The following is a 20585-nucleotide window of genomic DNA, read 5'->3' as shown; positions in this document are numbered from 1 at the left end:
GATGTGGAAGTGATTGCAGGCAGCTCAAACGAAACCTCATAAATGATGTTTTGAACTGGGCTTTGATGGAAATGCCCTGGTATGGTTGAGGTGTTAGCTTGGTGTAAGATGCCAAAGTGAGCCAAGCATGCCATCTCCATGCAAATGCTTCTTTATCTGGAAGCATCAAGATTTAACATGCTTGTTGATCGTGGTCTTGGTTTGGGAGTAGGTGGAAAAAGTCTCTCAATTGCTCTGTTAGACCAAATGATGCCAGGGAGCAGGCAAGGTAATCTCTGGCCGGAGAGTAGTCTCAATCTCTGATTTCAGTTCCATAGTTGGTAGTTCAGGGTCTCGGGTCTTTAGTTTGTAGTGAGTTTGATGAAGGCTCTCTGCTTTGCAATGGATTGTTTGACTAGGCCGAATTCGAGGTGCAGCTGGGCTGGAGAGGAGTATACTGGTAAGGAAAAGACAGATGTTACAATTAAACGAAAGATAACGTAGTCCAGAGATGTATATTAGGATCACAGCTTTATTCTTCATCCAAGTTATGCCTCATTCTATGCTTCATACAATGTCCCACCAGGAGCAGCCTCCTTGCCGCTCAGCCCTTCCACACCAACTGATTACTTCTTCCACTCAAACACTCTCAACATTCTGATGACATCACATAGACTGAGCAGCAAGGCAAAGGGCAACAACAGAGGGGATGCATTAATCACTTACTAGATTACAACAACAGACTTAATAGAGTTAAATAATGGCGTTGTCCAGGTGCATGGCATCTCTCTTCCTTAAAGCTTCACTTCCATAGGCAATGGTAGGAACTAGTTTGCCCTGAATTATTTTAAGAATCTGGAGAAGTGTGGAGGATTCTGTGACTGCTTTGATGCGCTTGAAGACAGCAGTAAGAATAACTGATTTTTGGTGCATAAGCTCCAGGTGTGGTTTGAAAGAGCCCTGTCTGTCAACGGGCATACCGAGGTACTTGTATTCTTGTACCTCCTCGATTTTGTCCTTGCCCATATGCCACTGGTGTGGACTCCGACGTGGTTTTTCGCTGAATCATTATTTTAGACTTTTTTGGGTGATTTCCATGGTGTTTGCATCGGAATATAGGGTAGTGGCATCCAGAAGCCTTTTGAGGCCGATTTTAGTATGGGTACGTAGCACTAAATTGTCAGCATACATCAAGCACAATATTGCCCAGCTTCTGGGCGTGAGAATTAAATTGCGCTAGGCAAATGGGCAAGTCAGCTAAGAAGAGGTTGAAGAGGGTGGGGACTAGCACACACCCTTGCCATAGCTCTTGGTGGATTGGGATCCTTCTCGATAAGTGAGGGCCTCCTCCAAACTTAATTCTGACTGAAGTGTCTGTGTGAAGAAGAATGAAGGCTCTCAGCAGTGAGATGGGTATGCTCCAGCTGGCCTACTTGTTCCACAACGTTCCTCTGTCCACTTGATCAAAATCAGCCTTGTAGTCAATGAAAGAGAGGTAAAGGGTTAGTTGCCCTACTTTGATCATATAGTAGTGATATGGCCAGGAGATTAGTAGTAGTGCCCACTCCTTTAGCAAACCATGTTTGGTTAAACGGGACTAAGCTCTTTTCGGATGCCCATGACTCTAATTCTTCTAGGAGACAGCCAGCAAAGTCTTTGGATTCCACATCCAAGAGAGTTATGAGCTGATAATATGCAGGGCCAAAGTCAGTACTCTCTTTGTAGATCAGGGTGATTGTTAAGCCTTTCCATGAGGAGGGAATGGCTTTTAGAAGAGTTAGGCTCCAGATGCCTTGCCCATTATGATTTGTTTTCTTTAAACAGAGCAGTTGCAATGCCTTTTGGACTGGGAGCTTCATCTCTTTGGCTTTTTAAGACCTGCTGCTTGATTGTTGCTGCCTGAATGAAAAAAAGGCTTGAGGCAGAGGGCCCAGGTGAGATGATATTAGGGTCGAGAGAGATGGTCACTCGATGTATGGTGACCTTCTGTGGCCTCAGCTTAGGGCCTGGGTGGGCGAAGTGTTTTGTGAGATACTGATGCCCCGTCTCTTCAGGGATATTGACTATGTATCTTGATTGGGATAGATCATTTAGGTTGTTCACTGTCTTCCAGATTTATTATGCCTGTTAGCCTTGAGATCATGCAATAGTTTAGCTGATAGATTGTCAGTTTCAATCAATCAATCAGGGTTTTATAAAGCTTGCTGGTCTTGCAGAGGATGCGGAGGGAGTTGAAGCAGGTGGAGGCGACGGCGTTGATCTGGCGGGTCATGGTGAGGGAGGAGTCTATGATGATGGTGAGGTTTCGGGCGTGGTCTGTTGGAGTGGGTGGGTTTCCGAGGGCAGAAGGCCACCAGGTGTTGTCCCAGGCGGTGGAGGAGGGTCCTAGGACGAGGACCTCTGTCTTCTCTGAGTTGAGCTTCAGGCAGCTGTTGTTCATCCAGGCTGCGACGTCCTTCATTCCTTCCTGGAAACAGGTCTGGTGTCCTCTCATTTCTGATTTCACAGGAGCTTTCTGTACATGAGCCTGGACTTCCCCAGCTTTGTTTTCAGTGAGTCGTCATTTGGGTTTTTATGGTACATGTGAAGGGCTTGATTTAGGCTCCATTTATCGTCCTTGTTTTTTCGTTTGTGACCAGTCGGGCAGCACTGTGTACATGTCGGGAGCTTCTGCTGGTGGTTGGATGGCTATTAACAGATTTTGTAGTGAATTGATCCCAAGCACTGTAAGCAGTGTGTGGATGCTGCCTTGGCATTTATGTGACAGAATTGTATACCAAGCCAGAACCAAACATAGAAGATGTTTTACCTGAACTAGCTGATTTGACCCTATTTGTTGATGGTTCTTGTTTGAGAGACCATCATGGACCACTGAGGGCAGCATATGCACTCTGTACCATATCTAATATCATGGAAGCATCATACTTGTTTAATACAACTTTGGCACAAGTAGCAGTATTAATTGTACTAACAAGAGAATGCTGCTTATCTGATGGATTGAATGTTACAATTCACATGGACAGCCAGTTTGGTTTTGGTGTGGTCCACAATTTTTGACAATTGTGCTTAACAAGGAGTTTTATGTCATCTTCTGGTACTCAGATTTGCAACAAGATATATATTTTGAATTTGTTACAAGCATTGTAGCAATCTAAAGATATTTCTATAGTAAGATGTGCTGCCCACAAAACTGGAACCAAATAACTTCGCTGGAAAAGTGCTATGCTCATGAGTTAGCAGACATTGTGCCCTTGAATCTGCTACAATCAATTCAAATCAATTCAAGCTCAATATAAAACTGAGAATGTCAATGTAAAGTATTTCTTGTTAACTTTATTTTAAACCAAGAGGGAGCTTAGGGATGTCCAGGACTAGGCACAAGAAGATGATAAAAGGAGATAGGAAGCAGTAGGTTATGCAAAGATTGACAATGATGTGTGGGTAACTGCTGAGAAACAATATATTCTGCCCAATTCAATGTTATTTTCAATGGCTAGGCTTATTCATGGTCCAACTCATCTTGGGCGAGATTCAATGGTTAGGCTCTTCAATAAATATTTGTACAATTCATACTTTAGACCTGTGGCTGAAAATTGTGTCAACGCTCCATTACCTGCCAGCAGAATATTGCAGGTAAAAGAACCTTGGTGATGATGAGTCACATAGGCAAGTCTGAAGGCCCATTTACTAAGATACACTTAGACTTAATCAAGATACCTGTTCACAATAGTCTTTCGTCATTCTAGTGAATGTGTTTTTATTTTCTAGGTGGATTGAAGCCTATAAACAAGTCGATATGAGAGTATGACAGTAGACAAACTATTGATGAGGAAATCCATTTTGGTTTGTCAACTTCTTTAGAATTAGATACAGGTTCACACTTCAAAATTGACGTGATGAAGCTACTCTGCACAAACGTATGAATTGAGTAGATGTTCCATTGTCGTTACAGACCCGAAGCGCCAGCAGTTGTAGAAAAAGTCAATGGTGCACTGGAATCTAAGGTAGTGAAAGTGTGCGTTGACATCAATGAGATGGTCAAATGCATTTCCACTTATGTTAATGAGTATTAGAAACACACCAAATAAAAAGACAGGACTCATCCCCCCACAAAGTTCATGATATTATGCAGGATTACTGCATGGGTCTGGCGATGTTGCACGCTTTGTCTCTCATTAGGGCAACTTGAGCTATACCAGAGCCTCGAGTCTGGGTACTGGGGTGTGGTGAAGAAGCACATTCGAAAGTCTTGCCTGGTGTAAGTTGGAAATGCCCCTACCAGGGCAACCATGTAATACTGCTGTAAAGTGTGTCCGATTACCACAGTGGATACACATATCTCACATGCAGAGAGTGAAGACTGCTGATGAAGATGGAATGACAACTACTGATTCACTGTGTCAAACTAGAGTTCGCTGAGGATCCAGAGGGGGTGGCGAAAATCAAGGTCAAAATCATGAAGAACAACAAAATCCAACAGACAATTAAACAGAAAATCAAAAAACTCAAAATCAAAGCAGGAAACTCAAAATTTGAGTTTCTAGAACCCTAGAGGGAAACAGTTTGCTGTGGAAAGACAATCTAACTGTTCTAGACAGAAACGGAAACCAAGTGGCAAGAGAAGATGAAGATGCAACACTGGTCCTAAGTGAATCTGAAAATGAGAACATGCATCAAGTGGATAACTGACCTGAACAGGAGAAGCGAGGGCAGGCCCCAGCCTTTACCGCGCCTGCCTACAGACCCACTCCCCCCCTAGATCGCCTCGGAACTCGTCCAACGCACGTACACTCAATCTACGCACAGTTCACCACGGAAGCTTCTCCTTGCCCGCCCTACACCCTCTCCCACCCTCTCCCCCCCTCATGATCCGCACATTAATTTCCCTTTTCCCTGCTTCAGTTTCTCCTCCCTCTGTACGGTCTTTGCCTCTCCGCCCCGAAGTTCGTAGTTGATCCCATCGGCAGTTCAAACACCGATGCACTAGTTACACGAAACAGACGACTATATTGGGTGTGAGGGAAAAGCTACACGGGCAGTATAGGGGAGACAGAGTTGACCCTGGATAACACGGGACAAGTCGGCACAGATATGACGACATACATGATGGACTATCGGAACACAGCTGTAGGAGACATATGTTGTTGGTTATATCAGGAGGTTCCGATAATTGAGTGATTAATGCGACCGCCCACTGCAAGCCGAAATAATGATACACGTTGATGCGCAAAAATGATTAATCTGTACTACAGTTGAAATCCAATGTGGAAAGTTGCATGCAAAACCCTAATAAAAAAATTTAAACAAAAAAGTGGATAACTGACCTGAACCTATGACTGGAAGAAAAAGAGTGCACAAAAACGTTAAAAGACTAGAGACAATCAGAGAAGAAGCAAAGCAAAAAGAACAAGAGTCTGAATACAGTGAAAGTGAACAGCCAGCAGTCAAAAGACCAACACGACTAAGGTCGCCAAACAAAAAGTATTCTGCTTGCGAATGGTCCTACTTAGCCAATATCAAATCAGATGTGGACATTATGATCTCATAAATTGCCACTGTGACTAATGAAAATTAAAAAAACAAGGAGAGATTTTTGTTTTGGATTAATGAGACTATATGGCGCAGAGTTTAATTGTAGTTAGAGCCTGTTTTGTTTTCTGCTTTAGCTATCCAGTCAAACGGTTTCTTTCTTGGTTTTACTTTGAACTATTGAACTGAATTGATGAACTAAATATTAAAAGAAGCTGAACTTTTTAAGTTTTACTTTTTTGTACCTTTTAAAACTAGTGGTTAGATTTTTACTTTGCTGTTCGATTTTTTCATAGAAGAAGTATGTCAACTAGCAAGCAAAAATGCTGCTTAAATTTACACATAGTTTTATTAGTTTTAGTAGTAATAATATTTCTAGTTGGCTTGCTGTTGTGTTTAATTTCACCAGTTGGATATGTTTCACCTACAAATGAGAGTAAAGAGTTATCCACTACATATAATAGTATAGCAGACACAAAGTTAACACATAGAAATAGGTTTCTACATATTGTCAAGGAAAATGTTGACTCAAATGTATTGTAAGAACACCATGTTAGGCTGTTGGTTACAGTTTATCCATCTGCAAGGTCTAGCGTTGGGAAGCTTCATTTTGGGGGCAGCTATGCGCTTTATAAATCCCCATAACATAACATGTTACATTTGCACATTTCTTCCAACTCCCATGACCTACCTGCAACTTCCTTTGACTTATTCATTATCATGCAATGTCTTTAATAATGTTTTCCTAAATCAACAATTTCTAGCACTTTAGTTTACAGTGCCTCCTTGGAAGCACTTTCTCAAATTAAAGATAAGATTTAAAATCTATTTCAAAACGCCTGAGCTAATTATACAATCTAATCTGAAATCTAATATGTCTAATAAACGTGTGCGTAAATTGAGTGATGCGAAGTGTGAACTTATTAAAGAGTATAATGTGAAAAAGGTGAGAATTTGTAGAAATTGAGAAGAAACAAGAGAGACTGGATTGCAAGAAGAGGCTGAGGAGAAATTCAAATATTCAAGCGTGCATCCTAGACTGACTAGAGCAAGAAAGGAGTAATGAGTATGGTGAGTGAGGAATCTCAGAGTGGGAAATCAGAAGAATTTGCTAGTAAGTGTGAGTGTAATGTGAATTATGTAGTCAGCGGTAAGCAACATAAGGTGTGGGTGTGTTTCACCAACTTTGCTTTCCTGCTTCCTAAAAGAACCCTAACCTTCCAGTGGAGGGCTGAACAGACCCCTCCAGTTATTGCTTGGCACAGAGCGCTGCGGAAGTGTGGAAAGGCCAAGGGAGAGGCCCTGTGATAAGAAATTCGGCACCTTCGTAAGCAGCCAATTTCAGCAGCTTGGGATGATCTCCTCAGACACTTCCAGCAACTTACCCACAATGAAGACTTACCCCAATGAACCTGACAGAGCCAACAGCATATACAAGCCCTCTCACTACCACCTGTCTTTTCTTCTCCCACCCCTTTCTTCATGCCCCTCCCTCTGGGATGCCAAGGGTCAGTACCTGCTACCAGTGCCACCCTTGGAGTCTCCCTTGATCTACCACTGCTCAGCCCGCCAGATCACAGCCTTTGCATGCTAGCCCAAGCCCCTGCCCAGCTCAAACTTCCGTCTGGACAATAGCAGGGGTCCCACCCTGGTTCTGCTTCAATAACCTTGGTAGATATGGTTTAACCTACCCCTTAGTCAGAATCACTAGCCCCTACCTCTAGTTCAGCGGTAAGATCCCAGTTCGTCAGATAGACTATTAGGCAGACAGCAACACAGTGCTTCTTCATCCATTACCCATCACTGAGATGTCATGACAGCTGCCTCACTTACTCCTATGCCTAGTGTACATGTTCCTAACATGTAATTATCTGTGATGTGGTTGTATAATGTTTCTGAATATCATGAAGGTCTTGTAACACAGTCTTCATTCTTACATGAAAACCCCAATAAAAGCAGTTTTAAAAACATTTCGTCGATGATATGCTTATGATCTGTGAAGAACTACTCATAGTAAGCTTTATTCGATTTATCAATAAATCATAAAAGCATACAAATACAATTTATGCAGACAATTAAGAACAGTTTTCATATGAACAAAGTTAAAAAAAAATGGATAAAACATTTCTCCAAAAGTTAAAATCTACAGCAGTCATTTGGATGAGGGGCCTCGTTTTACACTAATCAGTCAATATTAACATGTGTTAGTTAACTCATTGAGTTTCTAAATTTCATCACTGACATTAAGAAGCGAGAAACAGCCAAGATGACATCCACATCTTCTAAAAGCAAAACTTTTAAATATGCAGGTTTACATGTTCTTATCCCCCAGCGTTTAAGTAAGGGTAGAAGAAATAATTTCCTCGGGCTGGTATACAGATTACAAAAGAACATGATGTGAATGTTACTTTGTGTTGAATGGTCGTCACATGGACATATTAATTTCAATGAGGCCCAGTGATTCTGTTTCGGCAAAGTGACCAAGCGGAAGAAAATCCCTAGGCGCAGCCTAGTTAAAAGCATGCGAACATAGGATGCTTTTTCAATCCCAAGGTAAGATTGTAGGCCTTCAGTAGGGGTGATTTGCTGATAGCTCAGGGTTGTGCCTTTAAGTTTCTCAGTGCCCCATCTAGCACTCTCTAAGTGTATAGATAATAGTTTTTTAAGGGCCGGTCTAGTCAAGGTTTGTAGGGTCTCTGGTTCGTCGTAAAAATCAGAGTGTCCAATGTTAGAAAACATCGCTTGTACGTATCGCAGCCACTTAACTTTTGCTACACCGTCCAAAGCCATGCAGTCTTTTATGAGATTTCTATTCAATTTGCACTCCTCTGTTGTCCAAATCTTATGCCAGAGCAAACAAGGTGATATTTTTATGATGTCGCTAAGGTATTTGACGCCGGTCTCAATGTGAGTCATAAAAGTCGACGTGGTTTTGGACACACCTAGTAAGTAACAGATGAAGATATTCTCGCAAGTTTGTAATGAAAGAAATATATTATTGCTTGTGGTAAAACTCCCTATTTTAACCTCCCACGTAAATGGATGGGGAGCTGCTATCTTGCCTTTAGTCTTTCCATGTGTTTATCAAGTGAATGAGTTCCATCAAAGGAGTCATACGAGGACCAAAAAAGTGGAACTGAATTTTGGACAAGTACTGTTAGATGTCTTTGATGTTTCGTTTCCTCCTATTGGTGTGGCTTTGAATGATGTGAAGATTTGAAAGTTGTCTATGCTAATGGGTCATTTAACAATTAATACTGCTGGTGCATTAACACAAAAGAGGAGTTAATGGCTATGCTTGCGGTAGTGGGAAGCTGCTATCTTGCCTTTAGGCTTTCTAGGTGTTTATCAGGTGAATAAGCTGAATGAAAGGAGTCATATGAGTATCAAAAGAACGCAAAAGAGTTTTTGACAAGTACTGTTAGATGTCTTTGACATTTTGTTTCTTCCTATTGATGTGGCTTTGAATTATTTGAAACTTAGAGAGTTATCTACACTAGTGGATTGTTTAACAATCAATACTGCTGGTGCCTTAACACTAACAAGGAGTTATTAGCTATGCTTGCGATGGCCATGCAAAATTGCCTTGCATTAGATATTCTTCTTGAATAAGAAGGCAGAGTGAGTCTTTCATGTATTGAGGGGGGTTCAACGGTGCTGTACTTTTATTCCGGATAACAGCAAGCTTAAGAATAATTACATTAGCAATATCCCTAACATTTCACTAGAGGGAAAAGTTCTTAAAGAACAAGGGTTGTGGGAATCAGTTGGTACATGGTTCATTTTTTTTTTTTATAACATTCTTTAATGATGATCTTCATATCAAATCCGATGCAATGGAAATTACAAATAGACAGTCTTTTTGCACTTATAATGGATACAACATATACGTTTAGTGAGGCTGCCACATGTTTTCCTTATTATTGAACAGGAAACGAAGAATAAATGATCTCAGTAGACAACGTAATAGCAAATCAGTGCAGTTATGGCAGATATACAGCATAAAGTAGTTATATTTCCATTTAACGTGAATAACAGGTTCAACCAATTTCCCCCCCTCCCTAACCCCCCCCCGCTCCTGGTCGGTCGGTGTCTTCGGTGTCTATTGTAATCTAACGGGGGATGCCAGCAGTGCCGTACTGGGGGATCCGCAGTGAACATGAAGTACAATGTATGGGTCTAAGCCCTGAAACCTACTATGAAAGAGTCGTGTATGGACTCTGTGTGTTATGAGGTTGGGGTACCCCGTGGGGGTAATAAGTCAAGTGATTCAAACTCATGCAGCATGATCTCCCATTCCATTGAAATGGGTTGTTTACGGAGCCCCCTCTCTTCTTCCCTCCGAAGGGCTGCACCTTCGGCCTTTCCCCATTGAATCATGTCATCTTGCCAGCTGGATACCGCTGGGCATCTAGGGGATTTCCACCTCATGGTGAGAGCTCGTATCGCTAAGATGAGGGCTAAGTCCACAAACCTCAGTCGTACCTTCTGGACCTTCGAGCGTTTACGGAGGCCCATGAGGCAGGTCAGGGCGTCATCCGGTACAGGGAGCTGTGTGACTTCGCTCAGGGATTGCCGTACTCCCTCCCAGTAGTCCCGGAGACAAGGGCAGGACCACAGCATATGGAGAAAGTCCGCCTCGTCCCCTTTACAGCGGGGGCAGCAATGTGAAGCATCTGTGAACATGCGGTGTATCCGCTTGGGTGTGAGATATGACCTATGAAGGATCATAGCCTGAATGAACTTTAATTTAGCATTACGGGAAACTCTTTTTGGGTGTTCTAGCATGCCCTGCCATGCTTTATCTGTGATTTCCGTGGTAGAGTCCTCAGACCATTGTCTTCGAAGTGAAGTAAGTGTGGTCGCGGCGTGTGCCCTTATACCTGTATATAACCAGTGGACCAGGTGTCCCCCATTACCCATGTAGTATAAGAGATGTACTAGGTTGTGCTGTGGGGGTTCGCTGCGGGGCCCATGTGTTTTTTATGTAATGGGATACGGTAGCGTGTAATAAATATAGTCGTGTCGGTGCGCCCGTAATCTGCAGGAAGGAGTCGTGGTCTAGCAAACCACCATCACCAAAGAACCCCCCCGACGTCCTCCACTCACAACTCTATCCAATCATGTATCCTGGTCTTCGTGAGTCTACCTTGTGGGGTGGGGATACCTAGGAGGGGGATATTCGTCGAGTAGGGGACCACCAAGGAGGTATAAGATAATGCCTTCCTCCAGCAGAGCAGGGCAGTCTTTAATAGGGGGGGCAGGCCATGGGAATTTTGGCCTTAGGTAAGAGCAGGGAGTGTAGCGCTCCCTGGTCTAGTTCCTTAGGTGTGTACCCGATTTCCCCATAATTTCTCCCAGCGGTCCAGGATAGCCATTGGAGTTGACCAGCATAATAGTAGGCCCTGAAGTTAGGAACTCCCAGGCCACCACTGCCGGCCTCCAGTTGGAGTTTCCGTAGGCTTAGTCATCTGCGGCCCTTTCCCCAGATAAGATCTACCAGTATGGTGTTCAATGTATTAAAAATAGACTGCGGGACCACTACCGGCAAGTTCACAAAATAGTACAATAGGCGAGGGAGCATCACCATCTTTGAGATAGCAATATGTCCCATCACCGACAATGGCAGGGGGGACCAAAAGGCCACGCTAGCACGAAGTGCTGTTATGGCTCGCACTATATTACCTTCTATTTGGTCTGCCTGTGGTCTATATACTTGGATACCTAAGTATTTAAAGGTGGTGGGGGCCACTGGCAAGGCATAGTCACCAAACCGCAAGTTATGTGGGTATTGTTCGTCTCTGAAAAAAAAGGCCACAGATTTTCCCGGGTTTATGGCCAGACCCGAGAGACACTCGAAAGTGGTAAAAATATCGGCCGTCAGGTCCCTTAGATACAAAAGGATAAATGGAAGTTAGGTGGGTCGCACCATCGATGGGTATGCCAAGCCGTTCTGCCGACCTCCTGAGCGCTATTGCCAGGGGTTCCAGTGCAAGAACAAACAATAATGGAGATAACGGACATCCTTGTCACGTGCCCCTATGGATTGTATATTGGTCAGAGATGTAACGCCCCGTATGGGCCCGGGCTGTGGGGGATGTGTATAGTAGGCGTACCCACTTAAGATATGTGTCTGGGAACCCAAACCGTTGGAGAGTCGCAAACATAAAGTCCCATGAGAGAGAATCGAAGGCCTGACGGAGATCTAGTGCTATGCATCCCGCAGACTGATAAGCCTGCGGAGTGTCCGTCATTACATAATGCAGTCGCCTGATGTTGAGAGATGTGCTACGGTTTGGCAGGAATCCGCACTGATCAGTATGTATGAGTGTATTGAGGTAGGGCTGCATGCGATTGGCGAGGGCTTTACTTAAGATTTTATATTCAGTCGCTAGAAGGGAGAGGGGTCTGTAATTGGACAACTCTAGGCTATCGCGCCCTGGTTTAGGTAAGGATGTGACCAGTGCTTCCATGGTGGAGTGTGGGAGATGGCCAGCTTCGAAGGTGGCTTTATATACTAATTCCAGTGCGGGCACCAGGGCCTCCAAATATGTGTGGTAGAATTCAATAGGTAGCCCGTCTATCCCAGGCGCTTTTTACGACTTAATCCTTTTATCGCAACTCGAATTTCTGATTGGGTTATGGGACCATCTATACCCTTTTGTATCTCGTCAGAAAGTACCGGAATAGGTAGATCCTGCAAGAATTCCGCAATGGAGGAGTGTTCCACAGGCGTGGGTGCAGCATAAAGCATGTTAAGGTAATCATGGAAGGCTGAGTTTATTTCTCGTTGGGTATGGGCTATATGTCCATTAGGTGTGCGGATGCTAGTTATGACCAGTGGGTCAGGCCTAGCCCGAACTATGTGGGCTAGCAGTGTGTCAGACCTGTCTGCCTCAGTGTGTTTGCGTTGCAGGAAAGCCCTATGATCAATTATTCATAATGTTTCTAGTGTTTCGGCGTGTTCAATACGGGCGGTCTGCAACTCCTCTTTTTTTGTCACGGTCTGTCGCTGCTTTCTGTTCTAGCGTGGTCATCCGTTGTTCGACCCCGAGTAATTTTTGGTGCGTTTCCTGTCGGGCCCCCACTTATTGTCCTATTGATGCTCCCCGTACCACCACCTTCAATGCGTCCCATTCGATCAAATTAGAAGAGGCCGTGTTCCAATTTTCAGCTATATATGTAGTGATAGAGTTGGAAAGGGCTGTTCGAAATTGGATATCATCTAGTAGTTGCGGGTGTAGTTTCCAGGTGGGCACTGGAGTGGGCACCGTACCCCAGTTAAGTGTAAGCTCTAGGGGGTTGTGGTCTGAGACGGTCTTAGCTAGGTACGGGGATTGGCTGGCCTGAATGACGCTGGATCTAGAGCAGAGGAATCTATCAATTCTTGTATGAAGACCATGTACTGGGGAATAAAATAAGTATTCCTTATGAGTAGGATGTAGATATCGTCAACCGTCTGAAAGCGCCCAGCCGTCAGCCCAGGTAGCAAACAGTTCAGTTAGTTTACTGGCATTCGTACCGTGAAGGGGAGGATGAGATCTGTCTAGGGTAATGTCCAAAACAGCGTTCCAATCTCCTCCCAGCACCCAGGGGATACCATCCCAATCTACCATTGCAGTGCCCAGCCGGTGTAGGAAGCGGTCCTGTCCAAAGTTAGGGGCATAAACACTGCCTAGGATCACCAGGGAGCCGTCTAGTGTGCCTTTTAGTAGTATGTACCTCCCCTGGTCAAAAACCCGGCGTTACAGTTCAATGAATGGGACCCCATGGCGTACCCAAATAGTCGCTCCCCTGGCGAATGCCGAGCAGTTAGTGGAGTATATCTGTCCCCTCCATTTTTTCCGTGTTTTTAGTGTTTCCGATTCGGTTAAGTGGGATTCTTGTAGGAACACTATGTGTGCTCTGCGCCTAAGGAGATACGCATGTACACGATGTCGCTTCTGAATCGCCCCCAACCCCCGTACATTCCATGTAATTAGGTTGTAAGACCCTAAGGTGGTATTTATACTTGGCATGGCACTGTGTATAGGAAGCGGCTCCCGTGTGTATGGAGCCAGCAAACCGATATCAACCAGGAGCCCCCTTCCCTATGAACACAAACAAAACATGGCTCAGCGCCTGAACTACACTGGGCCCAACAACAATTCACAGAAATCATAGAACAAATAACGGTGCATACGCTGTTAGGGGGGTCGTCGCCACCAGTCATGGACGTATTTACAGTAAGAGTGGCTGCCTGATGGCTCTACGGGGCCCAGTCGAGAGGGAAGTTGTAATTAGACCTGCCACAGACAGTATTTCCGCAGTAAATGAGCATACAGAAACTAGAGCCGGAGTCCCTGCAAAGCCAAACGCATTGGTCTGTAGATAGAGGCAATCTGGTTATACATTCTTAACCACGATCTCGACTCACAACATTTTTATACAGATCAAAACATGATGACATTGATCAAATGTAGGATTACGGAGAAAAGGATATGATGAACACCGGGAGATGCGGTCTACGTCATCTGCATAAAGACATGTCTAAACTCTGTTCAGGAAGTATTCCAAGCTCATCGGGTGGACGCTTTGGCTGTCAATTATCGAGTATGTCGTCCGCCGGCCTGGGAGTGATTGTAGGGAAAAGAGTTATACTGTGTTCGGAATCCAAATTCAGGGTGCTGTCGTCCGAGTCCGAAGGGATTTTATTGGAGTCTTCACGAAAAGCCCCAGTGTTGTATTCTAGTCCTGCATTCCTCTTCCCCCTTCCCCCCCTCCTTGTCCTCGCCTTATGGGCTGTTCCATCTTTAGAATGTTGGAGCGAAGCTCCTCTTAGAATGTTGGCATTCTCGTGTGAGAGGCCGTAGGATCCACAGGAATAAACTGGCACTTCTACTCTTGCTGTTTCCTGAGAGTTATTTACAACAGATATTTTGGCGACGAGTTACCTTACCGTGCTGGGGACGGTTGGATCCTACCCCCAGTGTCTTCTGCCTCTCATTTATCCTTCCTGGCGGTGGATTTATTCAAGGAAGATTGGTTCCTGCACAGCTACTGACTATACACGGGAGAGTGGCCAGTCTAGTTTCCTGGCGTGCTCCTCTTGGCTGCTGAAGAGTGGTTCCTGTCATTACTGCTGGGACTCTCCTTGGTGTTTATTCCTGCGGGGCCTGGCAACCTCGATGACCGGCGTTTCCTGGTTTGCCGCCCGCTGTCGTGAAGCTGTTACGCGACCTGTGCCATCTTGCCAAACGGAGCGTGGTGAGTTCCCGAGTGATGGAAAAGAGCGTATGAGGGGATCGGCGCTGTGCAAGCTGTGGCGGAGCTGAAGGCATCGTCAGTTGCTCCGGAGGCCGTAGCGTTAATTCCGCTTGAATTGACCTTGTCAGCGTTGTGGATGAGTGTAGCGCTGTGCTGCCTTTCATTCTAGACTCTGTTCCCGGCCGCTCGCTCCCATAGGACCTCCCGTCTGCCTCAGAAGTCTCGAGCGTTGTCACAGGCTGCCCGCTGAGCATCATTTCCCTCGATTGTATGCCGTTTCAGGAGGTGTGTGTCAAAGGGGACGCTTGTGCTGCTCTTCACGAGGGTGGTTCCAGAGGGAAAAGTTTAGTTTCCTGTCAGAGCTGGGACGACGTAGTTTCCTCATCAAGGACTGCCTGTTTCCGGGCGTTCCCGTGGTCCCGCTGACTGAACTCCAGTGAGGTTACTCAGTAGACAGACACTGCTCCCTGGCTTCCCTAACACTGCTCCCCCTGCTGGGAAATTTTATAGCACACTTTAATTTTGTATTCCTCACAGTTCATTCTGCCTGTGGTGAAGCTTTCGCTGACAGGCTCTGCTCACGAAATTTTTGTTACCTTCATCCAGTACTTTGCCTCCTGCTGTTCATTACGTCAAACGCTGGGTAAAGGTCATTTCATGTTGTGCAGCCATAATTACTTCAAGTTTATTCTCCATCATTAGTCTGCCTGTGGTGAAGTTTTCGCTGACAGGCTCAGCTCATGAAATTTTCGGTACTTTCATTCTGTACTCTGCCTCCTGCCTGTTTCATTGCGTAAGGTGGTTCCACGTTGTGCGGCCACATATTCTTCTATTTGGTTCTCCATCATTAGCTTTGCCACTCGTTTCTTTTCTTCCCTCATTTCATCCTACTTCTTTTATTTTTCTTTTCTGTCGTTTTCTTCTCTACGTTTTCCTTTCATACTCCGCTATGTCTGCATTCGCAATGTCTCAACCCCCTCCATTTCTGGATGAGAGTGGGGATCCGGTGATCCCATGGAAAAAATGGGTAAATCTGTTTGAATCGTACCTAATTGCAATTGGGGGTGACAGGTTTTCTGCTATGCGAAAACAACATGTCCTTCTGCATAACCTGGGGAAGCAAGGGAGAGATATTTTTGATGACCTGCCTGATTCAATTGTTGAAGGTGCAAATGTGGGTGCTGGGGGCGAGGGGGAGGCCCAATTTGACGTGTATCAGTTAACATTGTTGAAACTAGAAGCCCAATTTGGTGATAAAATCAATATTGTATTAGAACGCCACAAGTTCTTTTTGCGCATTCAAGGGAAAAATGAGAAAGTGATAAATTACATTGCCATTCTGAGAGGTTTAGCCTCGACGTGTGAGTTTGGAATGTTGACCGAGTCACTAATTAGGGATCAGCTGGTAAGATGTACCTGCAACAAGAAGATCCAAGAAAGACTTCTCGCAGAAGCCCCTGACTTAAAACATGCCATTGACATTGCTAAGAGCATAGAACACACAGCTTACTGTATGAATGAAATGAAAGAAGCCGTGGAGGTGAAACAAGTAACGGAAAACAACATACACAAGATCTCCAGTAGAGACTACAAACACAAACCTTCGCCTTCCAGTCCTGAAGTACAGACCGCATCAGGAAATAAGCCAAAATGCTACAGGTGCGGAAATCCCAATCATCTGGCCAACAACGCAAGCTGTCCAGCAAGGGGAGTTTTATGCAGCAAGTGCAAGAAAAGAGGCCATTTTTCAAAATTCTGCCACAGTGCAAAAAACAGTGTCACCCACATGATAAGCAGTGAGTTGGACCATCAACAACCAAGCGAGGATATAGTTTTTCAGGTATCCAATTTTTCAGAATGCAGCAACACTGCCTACCCCAAGTGCGAGATATTTTTGGACAACGTTAAGTATGAGGTATACGCTGACTCTTGTTCCCCATATACCCTCGTTAATGAAGCCACATTCCTGGCCAATTCAGGAACTAGTGCGTCCAGCCTCTTACCTCCAGACATCAAACCTGGGGGTTATAATCAGGATCCTATACCACTAGTAGGAATGAGACTCATGAACATTAACTTCAAGGACAGATCAACCGTGGGAAAGGTCTACATCACAAGGAATGGGTCCAACCTTCTAGGGTGGAAACACCAAAAGGATCTGGGAATCAAACTGGACCCCAATGCACCGGAACCCGTGTACTTGATCGACAGGGTCAATGTTGGAATGGAAATCTGCAGTCGCTTCCCAGAGGTGTTTACAGACAAACTCGGACTCCTAAAAGGCTTTCTCCACAAAATCAAACTGAAGGCCAATGCCAGACCGATCATCCACAGGCCCAGGTCTATCCCACTGCTGACGAGGGAACCGCTTAAGAAGGAACTAGACAGATTGGAAGAGTGCAAGATCATTGAGAGGATCGAGAGTTCTGAATGGTTGGCGCCCATTGTGGTAGCTGCAAAAGGGGGTAACAAAGGGATTCGTCTGTGTGTGGACCTCAGGGACTTGAACTCTAACATTTGGGTCGACCGACATCCCCTCCCCAACATCAATGAAATGCTATCGGCCATCCATGGGGCCAAAGTCTTCACGGTCCTAGACTTATCCTCGGCGTACCACCAAGTCGCTCTCCACCCAGATTCTAAGCCCCTCACCTCCTTCATAACCCCGCACGGAGCTTATCAGTTTTCAAGATTGCCTTTTGGCCTGGCATCTGCGGCAGCAGTGTTTCAACGCGTCATGCAACACATACTACAAGGGCTAAAAAACGTTCTTTGCTTCCAGGACGACATCCTGATTCATGGTTCATCAGTGGAGGAGCACAATAGAATTCTGGAAGCAGTGTTGACCAGACTGAGTAAGGCAGGTTTCACCACTCAGAAAGACAAATGTAAAATAGGGGTGGAATCAGTAGTCTATCTAGGCCACACCATCTCAAGCGAGGGAATCAAACCTAAATCCAGTTTGGTGGACTCCGTCAAACTAGCCCCTGCACCCACAAACAAGGATGAACTCAAATCATTCCTGGGGTTGGCGGAGTACATGTCTAAGTTCATCAAAAACTTTGCGGACCATGTGCATCCCCTCAGAGAGTTGCTGAAGAAGGGGTCGGAATCAGCTTTCCAACTCATTAAAGAAGCCATCGTTGATGCACCATTTCTGAGGGCTTTCAACCCCAATGCTAAAACTACTCTCACCACAGATGCCAGCGCGAAGGGCTTGGGAGCTTCCCTGACGCAGAGAACTAACGGCCAAGAATCGGTGATCGCCTTTGCTTCTAGAACTCTGAGAGATGCCGAGCTGAACTACTCGACAATAGAAAAAGAAGCTTTGGCATGCTACTGGGCCATAAACCATTTCAAGTATTTCCTATGGGGCATTCCGTTTGTACTGAGGACGGACCACAAACCCTTACTACCGTTATTCTCCACTAAACGTTTGGAAAATACCACTCCTCGTATATCTAAATGGGTACTGAGTCTACAAGGGTTCAACTACACCATGGTATATGTCCCTGGAAGTGAAAATAGAGTAGCGGACTGTCTCTCCAGACTACCAAGGACCAATGGGAACCTGATACAAAACCCACCAGACGAGACTATCCTTTTAGTCGAAATTCCAGCCATCAATCGAGAGGAGTGGGAGAAATCCATGAGAGATGACATCGATTTCGCAACACTGAGGAATTTGATAAGCAAGGGTTGGCCTGTTAACAAGCAGGAGGTGCCAGAGTCCATGCGCCATTTTTAGCCGGTGCGGGACGAATTATCCATGGTTGAGAACCAAATTTGCAGAGGAAATAAAATCATCCCTCCAAAAGACATGTATGAAAGGGTAATACAGATTGCCCATGAAGGCCACCCAGGGAGGAGCATGACGAAGAGCAAAATTAGGCAACACTATTGGTTCCCCGGGATGGATTCGCTGGTGGAGGATCAAGTAAAGAATTGCACAGCCTGTAGTAGTTGTGACAAAACCAAGAGTGTCCGCAAAGCACCTTTGATTCCCGTGGAGGTACCCTCCGTACCATGGGAAAAATTAGGATTGGACATAATTGGGCCCTTGAATTTATTGAACCAAGCCCATAGATTCATGTTTGTTCTCATAGATTACCACTCTCATTGGATTGTAACAAGACTGGTATCGTCTATCACTACTGCGTCGCTGTTGAACTTCCTAAGAGACGCCTTTTCTAAGGAGGGTATACCAGGTGTCATAATTACAGACAATGGAGTTCAATTCGCTTCAGAGGAAATGAAGCAGTTCATGTCCACACTGTCCATTTCACACATCAAGGCCCCGCTCTACTGTCCCAAAGCCAATGGATTGGTGGAAAGGGCAAACAGAATGTTAAAGGATACCATCCAGCTTGCTTTGAGCTCCCAGATTCCGGTAGAGGAAGCCATCAGGAAAATGCTGTGGTCATATCATACATCACCCAATGCGGTCTCGGGAGTGTCACCGTTTATATCTCTCAAAGGGAGAAACCCGGGTTCCAAACTCACTCCCAACTGGCTAAATGGAGGAACTCCCGTGTGGGTGGACAGAGACGCTGTGTCGGAAGATACTCACAAGCATCAACAAAAGTACAAGCACAGGTACGACCAGCGTTGGGGAGTGTCACAAAAAAGATGGAGTGAAGGCCAGTGGGTGGTCGTTAAGAAGCCGTCCCTGTCTAAGGCCAAGATCTCCTCATTTTCTAAACCACTGAGGATAACACGGGTCAACAACAATTCGGTGGTGCTGGAAGATGGAGGCACGTGGAGTATGGACAACATAGCGAAGTGTCCAAGCACTACTGGATCCAAACCCACCTGTGGAAAAGATCACAGTCCTGAAACGCCTATGGGGGGGAAACTCAGAGGGGCTAGGGTATGTAAACCTCCGAGTTGGCATTCTGACTACGAAATGGGACCATAAGCTTCTTTGGGTCTCTCTCTCTCCTCTTCATTAGGGTTTGTTAGCCTCCAGTTATGGGTATTGAGCTGTGGTGGGAATGCGATGATGCATTTCTCCTTCTGACTATGTTTGGAAAGTTATAGCACTGTTTTGCGCTTTCTTTCTGTTTGGCCAGTGACATTTCCAACTGTATATATTTTTAGTCTTGTGTAAAATTTTCTGCCTCACAGGGAGATGTGTTGTATTCTAGTCCTGCATTCCTCTTCCCCCTTCCCCCCCTCCTTGTCCTCGCCTTATGGGCTGTTCCATCTTTAGAATGTTGGAGCGAAGCTCCTCTTAGAATGTTGGCATTCTCGTGTGAGAGGCCGTAGGATCCCAGGAATAAACTGGCACTTCTACTCTTGCTGTTTCCTGAGAGTTGTTTACAACACCCAGCAACAGCAAGAGCCTCTTCCTGGTCATGACGTTGTTGTTCCCGCGATGGTCCTGTACTCCCTTTACCCTGATTTGAAGTCTGAGATCGGCGAGATCCTGGGTGTGAGAGTTTGCTGGAGCCCTGCGAGGAGGATTCTGAGTGGCTGCGCTGACTAGATCCAAGGCACATAACTTCGAGCCATTCTTCGGCATCTGCGGGACTCTCGAAGAAGTGAGTTTTTTTGTCATAAATAACCTTCAGCCGGGCAGGGTACAGGAGTGCATATTTGAGTTGCGCTTTTTGGAGTTTCTTCTTGACTGCTTGGTAGGATGATCTCTGCCTCTGAACTAGTATGGTGTAGTCGGGGTTCAACGAGATTTGGTGGTTTTCAAACTGGATCAGTGATTTTTCCCTCGCTTTCTGTAACAACACATCGCGGTCCCTATAATTCAGGATTCTCACTATTAATGGTCGAGGTGGTGCACCCGGTTTGGGTGGTCCGGTTGGTATTCTTTTTTT

This window comes from Triturus cristatus, chromosome 11, assembly GCF_964204655.1.
Source record: "Triturus cristatus chromosome 11, aTriCri1.1, whole genome shotgun sequence".
Classification (NCBI taxonomy): Eukaryota; Metazoa; Chordata; class Amphibia; order Caudata; family Salamandridae; genus Triturus; species Triturus cristatus.
This window is presented reverse-complemented; position numbering follows the sequence as displayed.